A 24,771-nucleotide genomic window follows, 5' to 3' on the forward strand; every position below is an offset into this window, starting at 1 on the left:
GAGAAGTCCTGAACTCTAAACACGTTCTTGCCATAACTGCTACTCCTGCTGCTACTCCTTCGTCCTCGAAAAAAGAAAAGACAGGCATGTTTTGAGTCTCAAAATGATCTTCTGGATCCACAAGAAACATGTAAATTTGATTGATTCCGCAGTATTTTGGATGTACTGTACTTATAACTTCCATTGAAGAGAGATTTCATCAGTTGCATGAAATTGAAACTTTCGACTTTTTGTCTGGTATTGAAAATATGTTTAAAAAAAAACATAAATAATTTTCTAACAAACAACTCATGAATTATTGCCAGGATCTATATTTAGTGTTCGGTAGTGATAACACTGCTAATATTGATTGAGTAGAAATCTATGATGTATTGACAGCTTTATCTGAAGCGAGAAGTCCTAGAACGCCATCTATGAAGTTTTAGGATTCATACCAAGAAATCCCTTTTGTTTCCCACCCCAACTGCTGCTTTGGCATTACACATTATGTGAACATTACCAGTTTTGGTAGCTTCTGGGCACGATTTTCCTAAACTGAAACTTATTACAAAATTCTTGTAAATCAGGACTAATTTTAATATCAAATGAAATTACTACAGAAGAAAAGGCTTAACTGAAATATGAATAAGACTATGCAAGCCTAAAAAGTAGAACAATTCAATTTCTATAACTTATTTTTTAATGTTTTGAGAAATTGGCTCACACCCCGGAAGACACTAACGTTTCTCTTTGTTAGAGTATGTGAATAACAGTTTAACCCCAAATATTTGTAATTGTGATTCTGTTAAAATTCAATAAATCGTCTATCAACAGTAAGAAATTATAAAGAAAGTAAAAAATTGTTTTATTACATAAACTATAAGACAATGAAGAGAGTTTACTTCGCTTTTGTTCTTTTGACTTAAGCATTCAGGATCCGAACCCATCTGCGGACGGTTGTGTTTCTTGAATCTCTTGTAATCATCAAAAGTCGCTGTTTTGTGCTTCAGTTTTTTATCGAGTTGTACCATGGATATTTTATATGATCAATACTTTACATGCTCTTTTGCATTTTCCTTCACATACAGAAAAAGTTCAAGTTGTTCATATCACTGTGCTGCACATTTACGCTGGACCACCTGTAACAGTACAGGACACACAGTGAGGAATTCGTACAGCTTTCAGCTCAGTGCGGAGTCCAGAGGGAGGACTCGCTCGCTGAATCATCTCTCAGGAAATCCCGGGTGAGATTCAAAAGGTAAACCTGGCTCTCTATGAACACGAGCAAAGAGTTCTCACTCAACAGAAGATTTCGATGTGAGTACAGTTATATAAAACACCTGAAGATGCCAGGGATTGAACCCCGGTCCTGTGGAGCAGTAAGTGACTTGTAGCGCTGACATAAGAGATACTTACATAAAGTGCTTTTACTGACCATATTACAAATCACAGGAAGTAAGGTCTTGAAACATTGGGCAGTAGTGGGATTTAAACCCATGCCCCTGAGAGAGTGGAGCCTAAAATCCAGCATATTAGACCATTCAGCCACACTACCTCTGGCCCCTTCTCCTTTCCTCTCGTTGCTGAGTATAGGTGCCTTCATGCAATTGAGCCAGGTTTGAATCCCAGCCAATGCATCTCCAAATCTTTTCAAATGAATCTGTGATCTTGTAGCACATCCTCTGAAACCAGCAATCGAAATTGGAAACGTCTTCTTCAACACTGAAAAGCTCAATTAGGATGAAGCAGTAATACACAGGACAGCAGTACCATATGTGTTCTTGATTGATTCAGACTCGTTCTCAGTGGTTCTTGCTCACCAAATAACTAAAAAGCTGAGGAAGAACGCTACAAAAAATACTAATCAAAATACAAAATAATAATCAGTATTAACCAGAAACAGCAGAAAAACTGGTCACAATTGTGATTATGTCGCTTCTCTGCTTCAGCAAGGTCAATAAAGGACTCTCTGAAAGTAGTAAAGCACTAAAGCACTGCAAAACTGAATTCAAAATCATATTAGGAATTCTGAGTGGTGCCTGCTTACATGCAATCCAATACGGATGTTGTCTTTAAATAAGAATTCTCTACTGTATGTTTCCCTGCCTTTTCCCTGGAGTGAAACTATTGGATTGAAGGAATTCTTCTGACAGGTTTACAAGGTCCCGTTGATATTTGGATAAGTCTATGAACTCGTGATTTTTATATACTTTAAATAACTGCCATACACACAGAATAAAATGACAGTACTGATGATTTTTCCTGAGATGAAGCACAGCTTATCTTTCCAAGACTGCTTATAAAGGCAAGCCAGTGGATACTCTAGCAGAACATGGACAAATGTTCAGCTTCGTAACCAACAAATTCCCCATTTAGATCTGACATGCGAGGTATGCTTTGTGATTGCTTGAAGTGAAACCCACAATCTCTTTTGGACTTAGACAAGTTATTTCTGATGGAGCGCGATGCGGAAAGACATAATCAGCTCTACCCCTGAGGATGACTCGACTTGAAAATGCAGAACATTAAGGTTTCACAGATAAAAGGAGCACAACCGACATTAAAATTGAGGGCGCACTGTGATTTGCACTGACTCAAAAGTGATCTTGGTAGACAAACTTCCCTGCTGAAGGTGGAAACGATAAATTGTGTTGAGAAGAAGAAACACTTTTTTCTCCCTGCTTTGATGTTAAGCTGATAAAGTAGCTTTTAACACATTACTCCATTTGGTGGTTGTAACACAAAAACTCCTAGCAGCAGTGGGATGCAAGCCCACGCCCCCAAAGAGACTGGAGCCTTAATCCAGCACCTTAGACCACTCGGCCACACTACCCACTGGGCCCTCTTTTTTTGTCTCATTACTTGCCCGGAGGAAGCCGGGTGGGTTTTGCTCTTGTCGCCCGAATTAGTGGCGTTATGACAGTGGAACCGACTGCACCTGCTTTTTCTGAGATGCTTCCCCTCTCATGGCGAGATCTCGACTTCTTTAACACCTCTGGATAAAGATCTTCTGTGGAGCAGGTTTCAGACCTCTGCGTACAGCACCCTTGATGTCATTTTATTTTTACAGCAGCCGCATCCGGAAAGTTGTGTCTTTTACGTTTTATTTGAACAACAAAACTACATACAATACAAACAAGAGCACATATAACGTATCAAGAAAATCGTCAGGGGCACATGCTATAATACAATTACACTTTATGAAAAACGATTACACAAGGTAAATAAAGATAAGGTCCGCACAGCTCGTTCTTACATTTCGAAAGAGTCCGTAAATACCCCTTTACGTCTATTTTGAACTGTTCAAACGTAGGACTCTTCCCAGACCATTTCACTTTATACCACATTCCTAGACGAGGATGCTTCTCCTGTTTTAGAACTATTTTGGGCGGTATGGCTTATACAACACACCCACAGTATTCTAATGGTGGACTGCAGATCTGTGCTATAGTTCAGTCGAATTCAAAGGATCCAGCAATCGTACTGGATTTGACTGGGATTCTGAAATGTCTCTTGCAAAAGAATTCGGGTTTGCTTGAACCTTTGATAAAAAAAGTGATCTGATCTGAAACTACCCAGCTTACAATCTCTGAGGTAGTTGTCACTAAACTCGGACGTGATGTGGCACACATGTGCCGTGTGCCTTTACTTTTGTAAAAAACTGGTATCGGGAAAAGTTTCTTAATATTTCTTTTGATTAGCATGCAAGAAAATGTGATCATTACCTATGGAATTTCCCGCCAGCGTGGAGCTTGAATTCACAACCTTGAGACTCAGTGTTCAAGAGTCACAGAAGAGGTCAGCCTGGTCTTCAGTTTGCCAACGATAAGCTCCGGCACTGCTCCTCTGTAAAGCAGATTGTTCGGATCGGTTATGTGGGACAGCACTTCGATACTAAGATCGTTTGCAGCACACGCATGGTTTCCCCCTTCACGCAAAAAACATAGACGAAGGAAACTCTCTTGTCTTGGGCTGCTGACTCCCGGATTTAAAGCGCTCTGGGTGCCAGCTATGTCTCTAACAAGCACACTATAAAGACAGGAATTACACTTTGCTCACGTCACGCATGGAATACTTGTGACGTGGCAAAGTGTAAGTGTAGCAAAGTGCGAGGCTACTTGTTCCAATATTATCTAGTCTCATCTCATATGGTGCCGATTCCTGGTTTTCATTTAAGAAAGAGCACTGCAAACACCGTAAACAGTGCAAAACGTGTGATGAAAGAAGTCTTTTCCCCCCTTTGTCTAAAGCAGAACACAGCGGAGTCATGCCGAGGGTTGTGAGATCAAGATTTCAGTGGAGCACTGTCGTCTAAGTCTTTAGCTACATGAGTTGGACATCCTCTTGTACAGGGAAAGCAGATTGAGATCCTCTGACATGAAAAGTGACAGATAAAAGCCATTTCTCATCCTTTCTCTTAGTGGTGGAACTATCGCATGTAAATGAGGCAACTTGCAAGGCGAGCAGGCTCGGTGCACACCGAACGCAGATGTCTCAGAGCAGTTGAGACGTGTCCAAGTGGCTGTCAAAGGACAGCACTTTGCCAGCGCCGTGGCTTTGTTGGCTAAAGCGCCTGTCTAGTAAACAGGAAATCCTGGGTCCGATTCCCAGCGGTGCCTTTCTTCCTGTCTTACTGTACAGAATTTATCCTTATGGGCAAATCCCATGCCTTTTAATTCAGGTGAATGCAAGTGTTCGTTTCCTTTCTGGAACAACTTGTTTTGAAAGAAATCTATACAGCTTGCGAAAGATGAAACACAAATCTTGCTTATCAGTGAAGAAGAGGTACTCCCAGCAGGCCAGCTAATACCAGCAAAGTTTTTTTTTCACCCTAACCCAGAGAATGGAGAAAAGCGAGGCGCCTGTGGCTCTGCAGTGTAATCAGTTCGCGAGTTCGGCGGTTAGCTGAAAGAGTGGTAAATGGAGCTCGCCCCAGCCCGTCCTTATTCTTTTAAAGAGGATAAAAAATTAACTTCGCCGCCATTACTACCAGCTTTAAAAGACTGCCATGGGCACGGAAAAAAAACAAACTACAGATGACTTTTCTGGAACCGAAGCAGAGATTCCTTTACGAACCAACTGATAAAGCTCAGCCAGTGAATACTGTTAACAGAATGTGAAAGCACGATCAACTTTGTAACTGCAACCACAGGAAAGCAGCAAGAAGCAGGCTCCATTCCCCATTTAAATCTGTCGTGCGAGGCATGCTTTTTGCACGCATGAAGTAAATCCCACGATTGCTTTTGAACTTGGACAAAGTACTTCCAAAGGAGCGCTATGCGCAAAGATTTAACAAGCTCAACCCCCGCCGACGATTTGGTGTGAAGAAGCAGAACATTCAAGTTTCACAGACAGAAGCAGCACGCCAGCACAGCCAACATTAAAACGGAGGGCACACTACGATTTGCATTGACACAAAAGTGATCTGGGCAGACATCGTTCCCTGCATAACGCAAAAAGTGGCAAAGCGCTTTTGGGTGAGAGGAAGCAAGAAGGTTTTTGTTTTGTGCCTTGATGTCAAGCTGAGAAAGTATCTTTAAACACTTTGCTTAGTTTCTCGAGAGACTGCCAAAAAGCAGTCCCCTTCGTCTGAAGCCAGCTGAAAGGGGGTCTCGACAGAAGTAGCTGGCAGCGGTGGGATTTGAACCCACGCCCCCAAAGAGACTGGAGTCTTAATCCAGCGCCTTAGACCGCTCAGCCACGCTACCCGCTGTGCACTGTCTCTTTGTCTCATTACTTGCCCGGAGGAAGCCGGGTGGGTTTTTCCTCTTGTCGCCCGAATTAGTGGCGTTATGACCGTGGAACCGACTGCACCTGCTTTTTCTGAGATGCTTCCCCTCTCATGGCGAGATCTCGACTTCTTTAACACCTCTGGATAAAGATCTTCTGTGGAGCAGGTTTCAGACCTCTGCGTACAGCACCCTTGATGTCATTTTATTTTTACAGCAGCCGCATCCGGAAAGTTGTGTCTTTTACGTTTTATTTGAACAACAAAACTACATACAATACAAACAAGAGCACATATAACGTATCAAGAAAATCGTCAGGGGCACATGCTATAATACAATTACACTTTATGAAAAACGATTACACAAGGTAAATAAAGATAAGGTCCGCACAGCTCGTTCTTACATTTCGAAAGAGTCCGTAAATACCCCTTTACGTCTATTTTGAACTGTTCAAACGTAGGACTCTTCCCAGACCATTTCACTTCCACATTCCTAAACGAGGATGCTTCTCCTGTTTTAGAACTATTTTGGGCGGTATGTCTTATACAAAACACCGTAAACAGTGCAAAACGTGTGATGAAAGAAGTCTTTTCCCCCCTTTGTCTAAAGCAGAACACAGCGGAGTCATGCCGAGGGTTGTGAGATCAAGATTTCAGTGGAGCACTGTCGTCTACGTCTTTAGCTACATGAGTTGGACATCCTCTTGTACAGGGAAAGCAGATTGAGATCCTCTGACATGAAAAGTGACAGATAAAAGCCATTTCTCATCCTTTCTCTTAGTGGTGGAACTATCGCATGTAAATGAGGCAACTTGCAAGGCGAGCAGGCTCGGTTCACACCGAACGCAGATGTCTCAGAGCAGTTGAGACGTGTCCAAGTGGCTGTCAAAGGACAGCACTTTGCCGGCGCCGTGGCTTAGTTGGCTAAAGCGCCTGTCTAGTAAACAGGAGATCCTGGGTCCGATTCCCAGCGGTGCCTTTCTTCCTGTCTTACTGTACAGAATTTATCCTTATGGGCAAATCCCATGCCTTTTAATTCAGGTGAATGCAAGTGTTCGTTTCCTTTCTGGAACAACTTGTTTTGAAAGAAATCTATACAGCTTGCGAAAGATGAAACACAAATCTTGCTTATCAGTGAAGAAGAGGTACTCCCAGCAGGCCAGCTAATACCAGCAAAGTTTTTTTTTCACCCTAACCCAGAGAATGGAGAAAAGCGAGGCGCCTGTGGCTCTGCAGTGTAATCAGTTCGCAAGTTCGGCGGTTAGCTGAAAGAGTGGTAAATGGAGCTCGCCCCAGCCCGTCCTTATTCTTTTAAAGAGGATAAAAAATTAACTTCGCCGCCATTACTACCAGCTTTAAAAGACTGCCATGGGCACGGAAAAAAACACACTACAGATGACTTTTCTGGAACCGAAGCAGAGATTCCTTTACGAACCAACTGATAAAGCTCAGCCAGTGAATACTGATAACAGAATGTGAAAGCACGATCAACTTTGTAACTGCAACCACAGGAAAAACAGCAAGAAGCAGGCTCCATTCCCCATTTAAATCTGTCGTGCGAGGCATGCTTTTTGCATGCATGAAGTAAATCCCACGATTGCTTTTGAACTTGGACAAAAGGAGCGCTATGCGCAAAGATTTAACATGTTCTTTACCACCCCTGGGTGCTGCAGGTGCTTCAGGTGGAGAAAGGCCTGCAGGTAATACAGTACAAGAAGCTGCTCAGGCAAGGTGATGTCTTGCCCAGTCTGTGCAACACATCTCTTTTTGCAACCATCAACACCTTCCAGCAATCCTTCGTACTTGGTTCTGGACTCTGCAACTGTCTATATCTGTTTGAGAAATTCGTACTCATCAACTTTTTTTGTATTCAAATTAAAAGTACAACTGAAAGAAGTTTTATAATGAAAATGACCTAATTTTAGTAATCTCTTGGCAACATTCTTACTGTTCTTCTTCTGAATATCCTTTAGGATACTTTGGAAGTTGATGATGAGGTTAGCCAGGCTGGGATCCTCTACTTTCACACTGATATCATTTAGGATGTAGCCCGGAAAATGGTTTATGTTCTTAATATAATTAGCAATGATTTGGTGAGACAGTCCAGTGGTCTTCATTTGGTTACAATAATTGTTGTTTTGGATAGGCCCTTTACAAAGTTTAAGGAAGATGCAGATGGATCCATAAAAACAGGAATCTGGAAACATTTTCTACCTGATAAATGTAGAGTCACTATGTTTATGGCTGAGATTTCACATGGGTGAATTTTAAGCTAAGGAGTAAAAACATGTGCTATGGAAATATCACTGCTCAATTTTAAATGCCTTTAAAAAATAAATACCTCCTGAGAGCAATCTGCCACTCCAAGATCCTTGGTAAGGTCCTGTTTAAACCCAGCCAGGTGAGGAGCATCCAGGGAGTGCGTTCTGTCCAGTCCAGCCTGGGTCACCATCTTCCTGAAAGCCTGCTGATGGCTTTTAAGAACTGGGGGGACAGAAGGAATACAAAATACACATTTAAACATTTTTACTTCTAAGACAAACTAGAATACAAGTATAAAACAAAAGATACATTTGGAAAAAATAGAAAGTTCCCCAGAACTCACATCTTCCCCTTCCTCTTCCACTTCAGTCTCTGGCATCTCTTCCTCCTGGACAGCAGCCTCTTGCTCAGGGCATCTGGACCACTGGTATATCATTTTAACATACCCTTACATAAAGGTAAAGGTTAGAAATGAAACAGAAGAACCCTTATAAATTATAAATATCTTACCTTGCTGATGTGTCTTCAAGATTCCACATAAAACAGTCCATGGACTCCGCCAGTCTCACATTCTCACCACACATGAGCCCTATGCTCTTGCAATCCCTGACCTGCCGATTCCTCAAGTGATTCAACAAGTCCTTCCTGGCCTGGAGAAGGACCTTGCTGATCTCCTCTGCTGAGGCTCATTTCATACACACCCTCTTTAGGTGAAGAGGAAACTGGTCAAATGTCTTCAGGCAGGTCTTGCACACCAGAGGAATCCTCATGGGTGTCTTTTGAAAATAAATAACTTTTGTGTAAAGGAACAAGTCAAGACTGTTTCAGTTTCTTAACCGAGCCTTAATTTTCTCTCCAATAGCTTCACCATATTGTTTATTGTATTTTTATCAGAATTATACCTTGCTCTAAAATAATGACTTTATAAAACAACTTAACTCTTACTTGGTCTTGTTCGCAGTCTTTCCAGTAGAAGTCGTTGTAGAATTTAAAAACTGCTGTGATAATTTGATCTGCCCGAGTGTCCTTCCCTAACCCAGTATTGATAGTTTGTGTACTGTAGGGTCCAAAGGTGGTGTTCTGCAATTTCCTCCCATAATGTTTCTTTGATCAGTTGGAAGTAAGTGTGAAAGCTTCCTCCCAGTGGGGAAGCTCAAGATCCTCTAGTTGTATGACAGATTTTCGTCGTAGTGCTCTTCGAGGATCTGCAGTGTGGTGTGAAGCCAATTTTTGGCATTGCTTACCAGCTTCAGATATGTGAGTTTAGGTGGCTTGGCAGGTTTTATGAGTTCCTCGGTCTTCCGTCGTAGGCTGGCGGGTGCTCGGTTCTCCCGTCCAATAAAACTGCTGTGTTTTGTAAATGGTGGACTGTTTGGATCATTTTGTAGATGATCCTGGTTCCTTGGTGGAAGGTATCCTGTCTGACATGTTTGCTGTGTAGGCAGTGTGGAGGGTGACCATATGGTTGCGTGCATTGTCAACTCTGGATTGATCCATACTTACCATTTAAATGCCTAAAGCTTCATTGACACCGTTAGGTTTCCACTGTTAGGCAGCTTTAACTCTGTAGAATCTGTGGCTCCATAGGAAGACTATCTTGCCTTTCTGTGTGTCGCTATGTTTCTGCCTGGGTCTTCTTCAGGCATTGTTCTGGAACACTGTGTCCATGCTGGCTTGTTTTTATCCTGTTTTGTAAGGGGCAGTGTGTTGTAGTTCCTCCTAGGGGGCTAGTTTGTATCCTATGGTCTGTGTTCCTTCTGTACGTTTCTGTATGAGTAGGTGCAGTTTCAGTTGGTGAATGGGTTTCTGCTTTCCCTGGTGGGGATTATGCATGGACCATTAACATCTCAATAGGCAATCAGGGTCTTTTGTTTTCCTCCCTAGTAGGACTGTGCAAGCTGTGTGAGTTTCCATAGCTGATTGGTTTCAGTTATTCTTCTGTTTGTTGCGTGTTAGTATGGTGAAGAGTTCCAGTCCCTGTAGGATCTGGCTAGTTAGGAGAGGGGAACGAAGCTCCTTCTCCCAGACTTTATCCGAGAGGGGACCATCTGGGACAAGGAGAGGACTCTCCTTCCAACGACTAAAACCCTCCCAGTTTTTCTGATGTACAGGTCTTGTGTAAAGATAGTATTAAGTCTTTTGATCCACTCCCTTTCCTTTTTCTTTCTTTCTGTCTCTGTCCAGTTGGGGTTGCTTTCCAGTCCCGTGGTTCCTGATGTACCTGTGTTGTGTCAGCTGGGTTCGGATGGAGTTACCCGTTCCCCCCACATAGGTCACCCCGCACTTTTTGCACTGGATGCTGTAGATGGCGTTATTGATGTTTTCTGAGAGTGCCCTTTGCAACTGGAAGATTTCTTTAGTTTCTTTGTTTTGGATAGTTGTTTTCTGTTATGAAATGTTTGGCTCTTGGTGTATATGATCTGTTGTGTACAGGTTTTAGCTTGCTTTGGTCTAATTAATGCTAAAGGTTTTTGTTTTTTTCTGTGTGCAGATATGATTTTGTGCTCCCTCAGTATGTTTGTGTTTTCTAATATCATGGTTTTTGGTTGGTTTTTATGCTGAGTTGAAAATATGATGTGTTGAGGGGTATTTTTCTGTCATCTGGAGTTTTTCTATTTAGAAATGTTTGTGCCACATTTTTGAGGAAACTTTGTGTGTATCTTCTCTGGCATAAAGCTTGGAAGAGTGTTTATTTGGCTTCCTCAAAGTCTTGTTGTTGTGTACAGATTTTGTGGAAGTGTAGGAGTTGTGATTTTACCAGTCCTTTGAAAGTATGTTTTGGGTGGAAGCTATCCTTGTGCAGTAAGCCGTGTGAATGTGTCTTTGAAAAATACCTTGATGTCCAGTTTGTCTGTGTTGTTGAAGGAAGAAACTTTGTATGTGGTGGTGTCTAGGAAGTCTATCAGGCTACCATGCTTGGTGTATTTGAGTTTAATGGACCTGTGGTGTGTGTTGAGGGTGTTAATGATTTCTTGTAAGGCTTGATATGTGCTGCCTATATGTTTATTTTTTATATCTTTGCCCTGTGATGGACTGGTGTCCTTTCCAGGGTGTAGCCTGCCATGTGTCTATTTCTTGCCACATTTTAAAGTGGAGTTATAATCTTACTATTTTTACAGTTTTAAATTGACATTTACAAATGTATATTAAAGCAGCTACCCACCTGAACTAAACTATGTCAGCATGTGTAGTCTGCAAAGGAACAAGTAATAGGTTTATTCCATACTGAAAAGAGAAGAGAGAAAACTCAACGTTTCGTCTGTGAAGCCTTCAGGTGTGAGAAAGACAGGGCAGGTTACAAAGATTAAATAGCACAGAAGAACAAAAGCTGGGAGAGGGGAGGAGGCAGGAGCGGCAGAGAGGCCACTCAGGAAGTGCAAAGTGGAGAGAGGTGAAGAAAGGTATGAAGTCAAGACCTACTAGAGAATAGAGAAGATTACATTAAAATAAGTCAGTCATTGAGAGATCCTGGCCATTTGAGGTGAAAAGAAAAACTATGGGCTTGCAGAAATCTTTAACCTTCCCAGCCCTAATATGTTCTCCGAAGCGTTCTCCTAGACTCCTTTCGGTTTCCCAAATGTAGATAGCTGGGCATTTTTTGCAAGCGATACAGTAAATGAGATACAGGATGTTGTCAGGGTTATCCGGAATTGTCCTGTGATGCCCTGAATGTCGTTAGATATGTATTTGCAAGTGATGCAGCGAGTGCTGTTGCAGGGGAAGGTGCCAAGTGCGAGGGAGCTGTGAACAAGAAGCTTATGTGGTGGTCAGCGATAAGAGATGATTGGGCGGTCGGGAAAAAGAGTACCGATGGAGGGATCGTCCTGTAAAATGGAGTCATTGTTAATGATGGTCCTGGGGATAGAAATTGGGTTAGGGTGGTAGGAAAGCACTGAGGGAATGCGGTTGTGAGACCAGGAGTTCCGGATTGAGTTGATGAGCCGAGGGCTGTTTTTGGCCTGGGAGTAGAATAAAGTGACACCTTTCGTCAAACTTTTTGACAGGTACCACGCCCCCTTTTTCAGGCAATGGGAGGCCGCCATGGGCAGATGTCCTGCCCCCTTTTTGGCTAATGGTGCATCATTACGAGTGGATGTCCCGCCCCCTCCAGAGCCAATGGTGTGTCATTATGAGTGTTGTTGTCCCGCCTTCCACTCCCTGGGCCTCAGGGTCCAAATACCCACCATCGCATCCCCCTCAATTTATAAATAAGTGTATGAAAGCACGTATTAGCGACGAGGGTTGGAAGGTGATCAAGTCTGCCGTAGGTTTCAGCGCGCTCTATTATAACCCTAAGGAATCGGGGCGTTACGGCGGTGTGTGGGGAGTCTGGTGAGGGCCGCGAGTTCCCGGGGTGTAAGCGGCACCAGCCGCAGCCAGGTGTCAGACTGGTTGACCCTGATAGCATGTCTCAAAAAACATCAAGCGCGCGCGCACACACACACACACACACACACACACACACACACACACACACACACACACACACACACACACACACTGAGTAAAGTGGGCCGCGAGATCCCGGGGTGTGGGCTGTTGCAGCCAGGGTCCGGTGACAGTGTGGTTGACCCTGACAGCAAGTCTCAAAATACAGCAAGGGCGTGTAAACACACACACACATACACACACAAAGTCTCCTCCAAACTCGCCGCGGTTTAATATTGACTATTTGTAGCGACTCTTTATCATCAGTCGTTGACGGTTCACCAACACCAGATTCCCCGTACGTGCTCACATGACAGCCACTGTCACACACCACTGAGTGCGGGGTCAGCTTTTGCTAAAAAGAAGACGAAGTGTTGAAAATGATATACGCTAAGCGCAGATTGAAACAACAATTCCATTATCAGAAAAAATATTTTAGCAACTTACCTCTTCAGTTTGCATAGCAGAGGAATCCGATGATTCACTACTCAAAGAAGCCATCTTCGCAGCAGTCAATATCGGGGCCTGACAGCTAAGGTGTCACACTTCAAAACCGGCAAGTCGGCTCATTTAAGCATAAACTCCAAATCCGTAACCATGCCTACATAGCTCAAGACAGTTTTCAAATGGTTGTGATGTTTTAGAATGCCCCACCATATCCCCCTGCCCCAAAATCACACGTGTTTTATCGAGAGCGAAAAGTAATCACGTTGAATTAAAATACGTAAGCTTATTTTTAATGAGAAATTCTCAACAGCTTTACAAAAGTTTGAAATACTTTTCCACATACCGTGAATGTAAAGTCTTTAAACCTTAAAAATATTCACATGCAACCCAAACCTCAAATGATGTGTGTTTGCCTAGAAAAGAAATTACATTGAATCAAAAAATGTAACTTATTTTATTTTTTGAGAAGAGCATTGTGGGGCTGGTCTTTATATTTTAGTGTTAACATAATAGAATAAGACACATTTAGCAGCGATAACTTTTAAGCACAAGCAAAAAATTGATATTTATAATGCTTATAGATTTTAACAATATAACGGACTTTACTAAAATGATTACTTTTAAAATAAATCCTCACCCAGGCATCTGCCGTTAAAGGTTATGGGATGTAGACCCACGGTATCCAAAGAGGAACAGCTCTTTCCAGGGCACCCCGTCAAGAACAGCTCCTCGGACAGCGCGAAACAGGCCATACAGCAGATCCGTCAAGCACGCCCTCAAATTCTTCAATCCATCACAACTGAAAAAAAAGAGGTGCAGCAGCCCCTCCGTCCACTTCCTGCACACAGGGCAGAGGGAGTCCTCCTCAACATGGAAGCGCTGCAGTACCATGATGAAGTCCAGCTGCTTGCATCTCTAGGGCAGGAAAGGCAGCCTCAGACATGCCCAGATCCATGTCGGCTCGAGGTGGCGGAAGATCTTACCACAGAACTCCTCAGAGATTGGCACACTGAACCGTTTCGCCACCATCAGCCTGTAGAACATGCTGGTGGTGCACTCCAGGAGGTCCACCCCACGGTCCCCCCACTTCACCCTCAGCTCCAGCCAGGCTGGGCCTGCTGCCCCGTCTTGTGGACGGAGATTCTCCAGCCAACTGTCCGGGAGACCGAGTTTGAGCTGCTCGTAATCCTGATGGATCTTACTGACAGGCAGCTTGTTGTCGACCTCTCGGACAGCGTCGACAATAGCCTGGGTGGGCAGAAAACTGTCCTTTACTTCATAAAGAAGATCCTTGACCTTGGATATGCCAGCCTCGTAGAGCCGCCTGTTCCATCGAGACCCCAGCAGGGGGTTGAGGAACAGAGGCTGCTCCAGAAGCTGGGCCCGGGTCTCCGGCGTGTAGGAGACATGCTGGGACATGAACTCCCCCCACGCCAGCAGGACCTCCCTGTAAAAGGGGGGCAGATGTTTTACCAGCCACGGAGTCAGCCTCATCAGGAGGGTCTCCTGCCCCAAGCCCCCACAAGTCATCGAGGTAGCGTACCATTAAAAATCTTCCAAATGCCGACATTATCCAGGTCAAGGAATTTCTTCACTACTTTCAGCCTAAAGCTTTTCAGCTTCAGGCCTACATCACACAGCTTCAGCCCACCCCTGGAGATTTCCCCAATGAGGGTGTCATGAGCAACCCGTGGAGGCTTCCCCTCCCACACGAATCCCACCACAAGTTGCCTAATCTCGTTCTCTACCCATTCAGGAAGAGGCATCACAGACACTGGGTACCACAAGAGGCACAGGCACAGTGTGTTAACGAGCAGGACCCTTCCCTTTAGGGTCAGGGACCTGTGTCTCCACTGATTTAGCCTGGCCCTCATCTTAATGAGCTTCTCCTTCCACAGGAGAAGCCCAGTGGCCTGCTCATCAGCGCTAATGTAGACGCCAAGGACCTTCAGGTGACCCGTCTCCACCCTGAAAGGGTAGCCGAGGAGCGGTGCAAGGTCTGCCCTCCCCACTGGCATGACCTCAGACTTCTCCAAGTTTACCTTGGCGCCCGAGGCAGCGCAGGAGGCCTGCACCACCTCCAAAATGGCCGAGATCTCCACCACCTCTGCCAACGTCAGTGTGGTGTCGTCAGCATATTGGTATATCAACGAGGTGGCGGTGCCCCCAGGCAAGGTGACACCGCACACCCCCTCCTTACTGGGGATCGCCAGACCCAGGGGCTCAGCCACTAAGGAGTAGAGCAGAGCTGACAGAGGGCAGCCCTGCTGCACTGACCTGGTCACTGGAAAGAAGCTTGTGAGGGAACCGTTCACCTTGACACAGCTCATGATCCCCTTGTACACGAGCCTCACCCAGGAGATGAAGGCCTCGCCGAAGCCGAAGCTCTTCAAGACCTCAAACAGGAAGGAATGCTCCACACTGTCGAAGGCCATCTCCTGGTCCAGTTTCAGGACGTATCCGCCCTTCGGCTGCTCCCGCATAAGGTCCACGACATCTCTGATGGAGCACACAGTGTCCGCGATGTCTCTCCCCTTGACGCAGTAGGTCTGCGAAGGCGACAGGATTCTGGGCAGAACCTTCCCGAGCCTCAGGGAGAGAACACGAGTTAGGATCTTATAGTCTGTGTTCAACAGACTGATCGGGCGAAAGTTTTTCAAAAGGGAGGGATCCCCCTGCTTTTTGTAGACGAGAGATCACCCCCCTTCTCATAGATGGGGTCAGAGCGCCGGTCCTGGCAATCTCCTGGAATACCTCCAGAAGGAGGGGCCCCTGGGACTGCTGAAAGTGTCTGTAGAGCTCGGAGGAGAGCCCGTCCCACCCTGGGCTCTTGTTAGGAGACGAGCCCCGAAGTGCCTCAAGCACTTCCTCCAAGTTCAGCGCACTGTCACAGAGCTCACGATCGGTCTGTGACAGGCAGGTACTCACCCTGGCCAGCATGGCCTGGGTCTGCTGCTCATCCACCCATTCGGACCGGAACAAGGTGCTATAAAAAGAAAACACCTCATTCCTAACGGCCTCAGGGGCAGAGAGCCGCACACCGTCCTCTCCCACCAGCTCCTTGATGAAGGAGCTGCGGTGCCTCTCCTCCTCCAGGACGAAGAAGAACCTCGTGCTCTTCTCGCCCTCGGCCAGATACTGGGCTCTGCTGCGCACCCTGGCTCCTCTCCACTTCTCCTCCTCCAGGGCTTGCAGCTCACCCCTCAGCTCCAGCAAGAGCTCGCAGCCCCCGCCGTGATCTGCCAGGAGCCCGAGCTCTGAGGTGATCCGAGCCCGAAGCTTTCTCTCCCGCCTGGCCTTCTCCCGCCCCCGGGACAGGCCATACGAGATACTGAACTCTTTGATGGCGTACTTGAGATTATCCCACCAGACCAGCTTTTCTGACCTTATTAAAGCACCAGAGGCCGGGGCCCCGGTCCTCCTGTGCCCCTGCTAGAGAGAAGTGAAGCACAGCATGGTCGCTCAGGGTCGTGAACACATAGTGCATCCGGCTCAGGCACGGGAAGAGACTCATGTGCCCCAGCAACAGGTCGATCCGGCTCTGTCTCAAGACACCTTCAACGACCTGCCGCCGAGAAAAGTCCCTCCGTGCACCATAAGCCTGACGCCACGCATCCACGAACCAGTGAGCTTCCGCACTGCGCTCCAGGAAGCTGCGAGCAGCGCTGCTCTTAAAGGTCATCCCAACCGCGACATCGAGCGCACTCAGTGCACAGTTAAAATCTCCGACGACCAGCCCTGGCTGCTGAAAGCAGCTCGCCTCCAGCTGCTTGAAGAAGGCGAGCCGCTCAGCTTCCCCATTGTGGGCGTAGATGTTGCTCAGCTGCACGGACTGTCCAGGAAACCCAAGACAGACCTGCAGGAGCCGGCCCTCCGTGTCGTGGTGCAGGAGCCTTACGCTCTCGTACACTCCCCTCTTCACCAGCACAGCCACCCCCCTCCTGCACAGGCTGGAGGCGTTGCTGTAAAACAGCTCCCCGTCCCACTGTGCTCGCACCTTCCGAACACACTCCTCGTCCCAGAAGGTCTCCTGGAGGCAGACAACATCCGTCCGCCCCAGCAGAGCTAACACTGCCCCCAGCTTTGCTCAGTCCCTCAGCCCGTTGGCGTTTAAAGAGGCGAAAGTTGCCATCACGCATATGGCCATAAGAGTGAAATTAATTCTCCGGCCCGCGCGACAGTTCCCCCGCCCTTTCTGCCACATTCTCATTGCCAACACTTGCCGCTTCCTCCCCACCTCCTGTCTCCGCCACCGCAGAGACATCAGGGATGGGTCTGCGGACAACTCTTGAACTGGGCTTCAGGTTGGGCTGAGGCCTGACGTGGTGCCACTGGATCCCAGCCTTCGAGGGCCCAGGCGGTTGTACCCCGGCTTGCCCACTCCCCTCCCCCTCCTCCCTGTCCTCCCTCTCCACCCCATCCATCTCCACCACCTCCCCTTCCCCCTCCATCTTCATGCCCTGTAATACCCCTCCTCCGTCCCTGCCCCATCCATCTCCAGACACCCATCCTCCATTCCTACTTCCACCACTTCCCCTACCTCTCCTCCCATGACCATATCCAACTCCCCTTCCTCAGTCTCTGCCAACGGTGCCTGACCGAGTATTGAAGAGGCTCCCTCACCTGGCAGGCCGGTGTCTTGTGGCCGCTGCAGGGCAACCGGGCGCTTCCCCTCAGGCTCCTCTGGGTCCTCGGGCGTCTTTTCGTCTGGGCCTATGTCCACCTTGCCAGGGTCTTTTCGCCATTGCCACTGCCGCTTGGTCACACGCCTCGCAGCAGCGCCTTTGCTGACCCCAGCAGGCTTCTCATGCCTGGACCCAGAAGAGGGCCCTGCTGGCTCACTGGTAAGCTGGGGAACCGCTGACGGTGATGGTGGTGGTGGTGCTGGTGCCGTCGCCTCCTCCCTCTGCCTCTCTCCCTGCACAGGCTGGGGTGTCAAAAGCCCACTGGTACGCTGAGGGGCCGCTTCTGGTGGTGGTGGTGCCCGTAGGATCTCAGCTGCACCACGCTGCACCGCCGCATGTTGTGGAGCAACCTCCCTCTGCTTCTCTTGCGGCACAGAGTGGGATGCAGCAGGATTGTTAGGGCAACGGGGCGCCCCTGCTGGTGGAGATGCTGGCTGGTCCCCGGCTCCTTTCTGCTGCGCTGTACCCAGGATTGGAGGGGCCTCCCTCTGCCTCTCCCCTATCACCGGCTGGGGCGTTGCTGGCTCACTGGGGTCCTGGGGCGCCGCTGCTGGCAACTCTCCATGCTCAGCTGCAGCGGCCACTCGTAGTCCATCTTCAACCCCCTCGGCGTTGCGGGCAGCTGCTCCTGCTCCGGCTGGATCTTCCGGCTCCGGCTCGCAGTTGCAGCTCATGAGCGCATGGAGGCAGTCCGGGCACTTGGCAGCGGTGCAGTTCCTGGCGCGGTGGCCGGGCTGTCTGCACTCATAGCAGAGGAACTCGGGGCAGTCCTTGGCAATGTGCCCCGAGTCCAGGCAGACATGACACACCCTTTGTTGCTGGTCGTGGAGGACCCTGAAGTACTGGTCCCCCTCTGCCGTGGCGAAGCGGGTGCTGTATGGCAACGAGGCTACATGCCATCAGCAATGGTGGTCCCAGGGCAGTGGCGCATCCTGATGTCCGAAATCACTCTCACCCCCCAGCTACTCAGCTTCTCCTTGATAGTCTCGTCTGAGATATATGCCGGGAGGTGGAGGAAGGAAACCACTACCTCCTTCTGCTCCAGCCAGCGGCAGGGTCCGCGTGTTCTTTTGAGTACAGAGTCAGTTCAAACTCTTTTGGCGTCTGGGGGCGGCAGGCAAAAAGAGAGCCCTCCCCACAGACGCCATGCACCGCTGCGATAATAGCACCCGCAGATGGTTTCTCCACACCGCTCACATCCACCACAACAGTATGCGCCCTTGCAAAAACCCGCCGGGGGGGTCGATCCGAATTCCTCATCCTTCTCTTTCCTACACCACTCTCCTCCTCCACTACAATAACATTCTCTGCCTCCATGTTTTTTCCTTCCATTAAAACACAAACAGGACTCAGAAAGCAACAAAAAAGCAACAACAAAAAACCAAAAGTCTCTCCCCTCCCCAAACAGCGCTAGGCTGAAGGGGAGGGCTTCAAAAATCAACCAAAAATTCACAAAAAACCACAAAAATTCACAAAAAACAAAGTCTTACTTGAGACAAACAAATGCTCTATTCCTCTCCTTCTTCCTGCTCTCACGCTGACCACGGCCCCTGTGACGTCAGAGGGCCTGCTCAAGGGGGTGTGGCCGTAAGCGAGAGCAGGGCTCAATGGCACCTTTCTTATAGAGAGGACAGCTCCGTCACCTCTTTTACGACGCTGCTTTTTTCCCTTGCATTTTTTCTCTTCTTCCCACGTTCTCTCTCTTCACTGCCTTCGTCCCCACTCTATTTCACTTCAGTCTTTCACTTGTAGCGGCAATGCTTGTTAATAAGACAGAATTAAGTGTTGCTGTGCTTTCCCAAATGAGGCCCCATCTCTCTGTTCATCTATGTAGTGCAGCCAATGAGAAGCTATTCATGCAGGCTGATTTAAAGATGTTTTCTATTGATAAGAGACAGCTCCCAAATGGGGATGCACTTAGCTAAGACTGGCTATCATGATCAATGGTCATCCATTGGCGCCTATCTGTCTAGGGAGTGCCAGATGGACATCTGGACTGCATTCCTAAGTGTCAGGAGTAAGTGACTCATATCTCACCTTGATCAACCAATCAGGGACTGGTAGGGGCGAGTAACCCATGTGGGTCTCTGATGCCAATGAAACTTTCAGCCAATGAACAAGCTGAAGTTCCTCCAGGTAAAAACAGGCAACACAGAACTATTCAAAGGAGAACTCCAGGGGTGCGAGACAGTTCCAGGGCAGGACAGCCCAGGTGCAGAAAGGCTCCCAAGGGCAGGACATTCTCGCAGCGCGCCTCCTGACCATCCTGAGACTCAGCCCGGACAACCACGGAACGGCCAGTGTGTCAGAGTGCCAGAACTTTCCTCTATTCTAAGAGTCTAGAGCGGAGGTTACCAGAGAGTAACCAGAGGATCCACACGAGGTTAGCACCAGCAGCAAGCCTCGTGAACAGGTCAGAACTGTGGACAGCTGAATCACTATTCAGAACTAGCGCTTCATCAGGAACGAACCGGTATTCTTCCTCACCTGCTGGGACCCACACTCATCTTTTCTCCTGTGCACAAACTTTGCTAGTTAAAGCCAACACTAACTAGCCGGTCAGTGAGCATCAGCAGCGCACCGTCGCAAGCCACACAGCACAGCCTGGCACGGAGCCAGAGAGCCCGCAGGATATCTACATCCCCAGAGATTGGATGAGCATTCAACTGCACTGCATCACAGCTCGAGAATTCAATTGTTATTCCAACCAGTTGATATCAATTTAATTCCTAAGAGTTATGTACTTGTTTTGAGTATCTAATGTAGAAGTTATAACCAAGTTCATTTACGAAACGGTCTAAATGAATGATATACTGAACGTATGTCCTCTTGATATATGTAACTCTTCGTAACTGATTGAATATATACCTTTTGTATTCTGATAACCCTCTCGATAAGATCTGTTAGGTTTACATGCATATTTTATGTATAAATATTTTATGTATAAATATTTTATTAATAAATATTTCCTCGTGTATTAGTACCTGTGTGTATGCGTTGTTTGAGTTATATCGCATGGTTGGATTCTAGCCATTAAAATAATCATTTAATTATTTACTGCTACAATTAATAATTGTCCCACTAAATGCCCAAACCCTACAGAACTGGTGCCTCGTGAGAGCACACTACAACTGTATTATTATTATTATTATTATTATTATTATTATTATTATTATTATTATTATTGAGAGACAGGCTCACTGTCTGTTCCTCAGGCTGGGACAGGAGATCACACACTGTATTTTTATTATTGAGAGACAGGCTCACTGTTCCTCAGGGTGGGACAGGAGATGACATACTGAATTATTATTATTGAGAGACAGGCTCACTGTATGTATTTTTATTACTGAGAGAGAGGTTCACTGTCTGTTCCTAATGCTGGGAAAGGAGATCACACACTGCATTATTACTATTGAGAGACAAGCTCACTGTTCCTCAGGCTGGGACAGGAGATCACACTGTATTATTATTATTGAGAGTCTGGCTCACTGTTCCCCAGGCTGGGAGAGGAGGTCACACACTGTATTATTATTATTGAGAGACAGGCTAACTGTCTGTTCCTCAGGCTGGGACAGGAGATCACACACTGTATTATTATTATTATTGATAGACAGGCTCACTGTTCCTCAGGCTGGGACAGGAGATCACACTTTATTATTATTATTATTATTATTATTATTATTATTATTATTATTATTATTATTGAGAGACAGGCTCACTGTCTGTTCCTCATGCTGGGACAGGAGATCAAACTCTGTATTATTATTATTGAGAGATAGGTTCACTGTCTGTTCCTCCGACTGGGACAGGAGATCACACGGTTTATTAATATTATTGTTGAGAGACATGCTCACTGTCTGTTCCTCTTGCTTTGGCAGGAAATGACACACTGTATTATTAGTAATGAGAGACAGGCTCAGTGTTCCTCATGCTGGGACAGGAGATCAAAAACTGTATTATTATTATTGAGAGACAGGCTCACTGTCTGTTCCTCAGATTTGGACAGGAGATCACACACTGTATTATTATTATCGAGAGACTTGCTCTTTCTTGACTGTTCCTTAGGCTGGGACAGGAGATGATAATCTGCTTTATTATTATTGAGAGACTGGCTCACTCCTGTCTGTTCCTCAAGATGGGACAGTGGATCACACACTATATTATTATTACTGAGAGACAGGCTCACTTTCAATTCCCCAGACTGGGACAGAAGATCACACACTGTATTATTATTATTGAGAGACAGGCTCACTGTCTGTTCCCCAGGCTGGGACAGGAGATCACACAATGTATTATTATTATTATTGAGATACAGGCTCACTGTCTGTTCCTCAGACAGGGACAGGAGATCACACAGTTTATTAATATTATTGTTGAGAGACATGATCACTGTCTGTTCCTCAGACTGGGAAAGGATATTCCACACTGGATTATTATTATTGAGAGACAGGATCACTGTCTGTTCCTCTGGCTAAGACAGGAGATCACACACTGGATTATTATTATTGAGAGACAGGTTTAGTGTCTGTTCCCCAGGCTGGGACAGGAGATCAAAAACTGTTTTATTATTATTGAGAGACAGGCTCACTGTCTGTTCCACAGGCTGGGACAGGAGATCACACAGTTTATTTATATTATTGTTGAGAGACATGTTCACTGTCTGTTCCTCTGGCTGGGGCAGGAAATGACACACTGTATTATTATTATTGAGAGACAGGCTCGCTGTCTGCTCCTCAGGCTGGGACAGGAGATCACACACTGTATTATTATTATTGAGAGACAGGCTCACTGTCTTTTCCTCAGGCTGGGAAAGGAAGTCACACACTGTATTATTATTATTGAGAGACTGGCTCACTCCTGTCTGTTCCTCAGGTTGGGACAGGAGATCACACACCGTATTATTATTATTGAGAGACGGGCTGACTGTCTGTTCCTCAGGCTGGGACAGTGGATCACACGACGTTGCGCTGCTGATGCTCTCTGAAGACCGGCTAGTTAGTTTTGGCTGAAACTAGTGAAGTTTGTGCACAGGAGAAAAGATGACTGTGGGTCCCAGCAGGTCAGGAAGAAGACCAGTTCGTTCCTGATGAAGCGATAGTTCTGAATAGTGATTCATCTGTCCACAGTTCCGACCTGTTCACGAGGCCTGCTGCTGGTGCTAACCTCGGGTGGATCGTTTGGTTACTCTCTGGCAACCTCCGCTCTCGACTCTTAGAACAAAGCAAAGTTCTGGCACTCGGACACACTGGCCGTTCCGTGGTTGTCCAGGCTGAGTCTCAGGATGGTCAGGAGGCGCGCTGCAAGAATGTTCTGCCCTTGGGAGCCTTTCTGCTCCTGGGCCGTCCCGCCCTGGAATTGTCTCACAGCCCTGGAATTCTCCTTTGAATTCCCTTTAGAATAGTCTTGGAGCTCTGTGTTGCCTGTTTTTACCTGGAGGAACTTCAGCTCGTTTATTGGATGAAAGTTTCATGGGCATCAGAGACCCACGTGGGTTACTCGGCCCTACCAGTCCCAGATTGGTTGATCAAGGTGAGATATGAGTCACTTACTCCTGACACTTAGGAATGCAGTCCAGATGTCCATCTGGCACTCCCTAGACAGATAGGCGCCAATGGATGCCCATTGATCATGATAGCCAGACTTAGCTAAATGCATCCCCATTTGGGAGCTGTCCCTTATCAAAAGAAAACATCTTTAAATCAGCTCGCTGAATAGCTTCTCTGTGGCTGCACCACAGAGATGAAGAGAGAGATGGGGCCTCATTTGGGAAAGCACAGCAACACTTAATTCTGTCTTATTAACAAGCATTGCCGCTACAATTAGTAGGAAGAAAGATACAATATTTTGAAAATGTAATATGTTTTAAAGGATTAAAGGGAAAAGAAATACTTTATATACGCAAACTAATTCTACTGAGCTCCTCTAAACAATATCGCCTGAAGAATTGTCAAAGCACAGTGTATCAATTTGGGTGACAGTTGGGGAAAAGGATCACAACATTGAAAACCACAAGGCTTATTTTCAACAACAAAATTTGTGCTTTATAATATTTGACAAAAAAATTAATATTACACGCACGGAAATCAATATTTACCATTAGGGTAGAATGCAGCATAGAACAGTTGGATAGAAGGTTAGTGTAACTCTATAGTGCATCACAGAGGCTGGTCTCTTCCCCTCATTATGCAGGCTGACTTGTTTACAGTGAACTGTCCTCCAGCGATAGTCAGCTGTAATCACTGACGCAGACATGATGTTAATACTCTGACAGCATCTTGGCTGATTTGGTTAAAGTGTTTTCCTATTAAACAGGAGATTCTGCGTTCAAATCCCAGCAGTGTCTTTCTTCCTGTCTTGTCTTACAAAATGTATCACTATGGATGATTACATGCAGCTTGATTTTGTTTAATGCAAGTTTTCATTCCCTTTCTGATGGCTCTCTACAGTAATTTTTAAAAGTACTAATCGGGATGGATTACTGTACATATCCTCAGTAAAGGGGAATATATAAGTAGTGACTATCCAAATTGCATTTTTGTGTGAAACACATTTCAGAAAATTGAAAACCAATTTTCAAAACTCACAATAACAAGACAAAGGCAAAACATAAGTTCACTTTCACTTTATGCATATTTACCACAACCTTGCCTTCTGATCATAAAAAGTCTTAATTTTAATATAGCAGTTTTAAATGGGACATTCAGAACATGGCATATGAGAATATATGGTTAACCGAGGATGAGCAAAGGATGATTGCACTTTCTGCTTATTGCTATGAACCTACCCCTGGTTATAAAAATGTCTCAAAATTCTGACACTGAGGTGTGAGACACAATGTAACAGGCTCTCATAATCCCGAAATACAAGAAATTTTACTGTAGCGTTTTATAAATTTGACCCTGTGAACATTGCATGTCCCTCCTTCCTCATTACCAAAACATCTCAATGTCTCGGCATTATGTACATTTGTTATTACAACACTTCACTGTTTCATTTATGAGTTGTGACATTGTGAACATGGCATGTTAAAGTATATAGAAAATCTAGATCAGAACAGGCTAAATGCAATTCCTAGTGATTTATCATTTTCTTACTTTCTAAATTAAAAAAATATTTTTTCAGTGATTATGACACTTCAGTATGACATAAAATATGCTTCAATGACAGAATAAATAATAATAATAATAATAATAATCATGGAAAAAATACCCAAAGTGGACATTCATAGTTGTGATTATAGGA

At 45.9% G+C, this 24,771-nt stretch overlaps 2 non-coding genes across 2 annotated transcripts; one reads left to right on the top strand and one right to left on the bottom strand.

Annotated features, from left to right (window-relative positions):
* Nucleotides 1–5,605: 5,605 nt before the first annotated feature.
* On the bottom strand, nt 5,606–5,687 carry trnal-aag (transfer RNA leucine (anticodon AAG)). The gene has a single exon. It is a non-coding gene; the product is annotated as a tRNA-Leu (tRNA).
* A 925-nt stretch (nt 5,688–6,612) lies between these two features.
* On the top strand, nt 6,613–6,686 carry trnat-agu (transfer RNA threonine (anticodon AGU)). Its single transcript has one exon. It is a non-coding gene; the product is annotated as a tRNA-Thr (tRNA).
* Nucleotides 6,687–24,771: the final 18,085 nt, after the last annotated feature.

This window comes from Lepisosteus platostomus, chromosome 5 (genome assembly GCF_059453375.1).
Source record: "Lepisosteus platostomus isolate fLepPlt1 chromosome 5, fLepPlt1.hap1, whole genome shotgun sequence".
Taxonomy (NCBI): domain Eukaryota; kingdom Metazoa; phylum Chordata; class Actinopteri; order Semionotiformes; family Lepisosteidae; genus Lepisosteus; species Lepisosteus platostomus.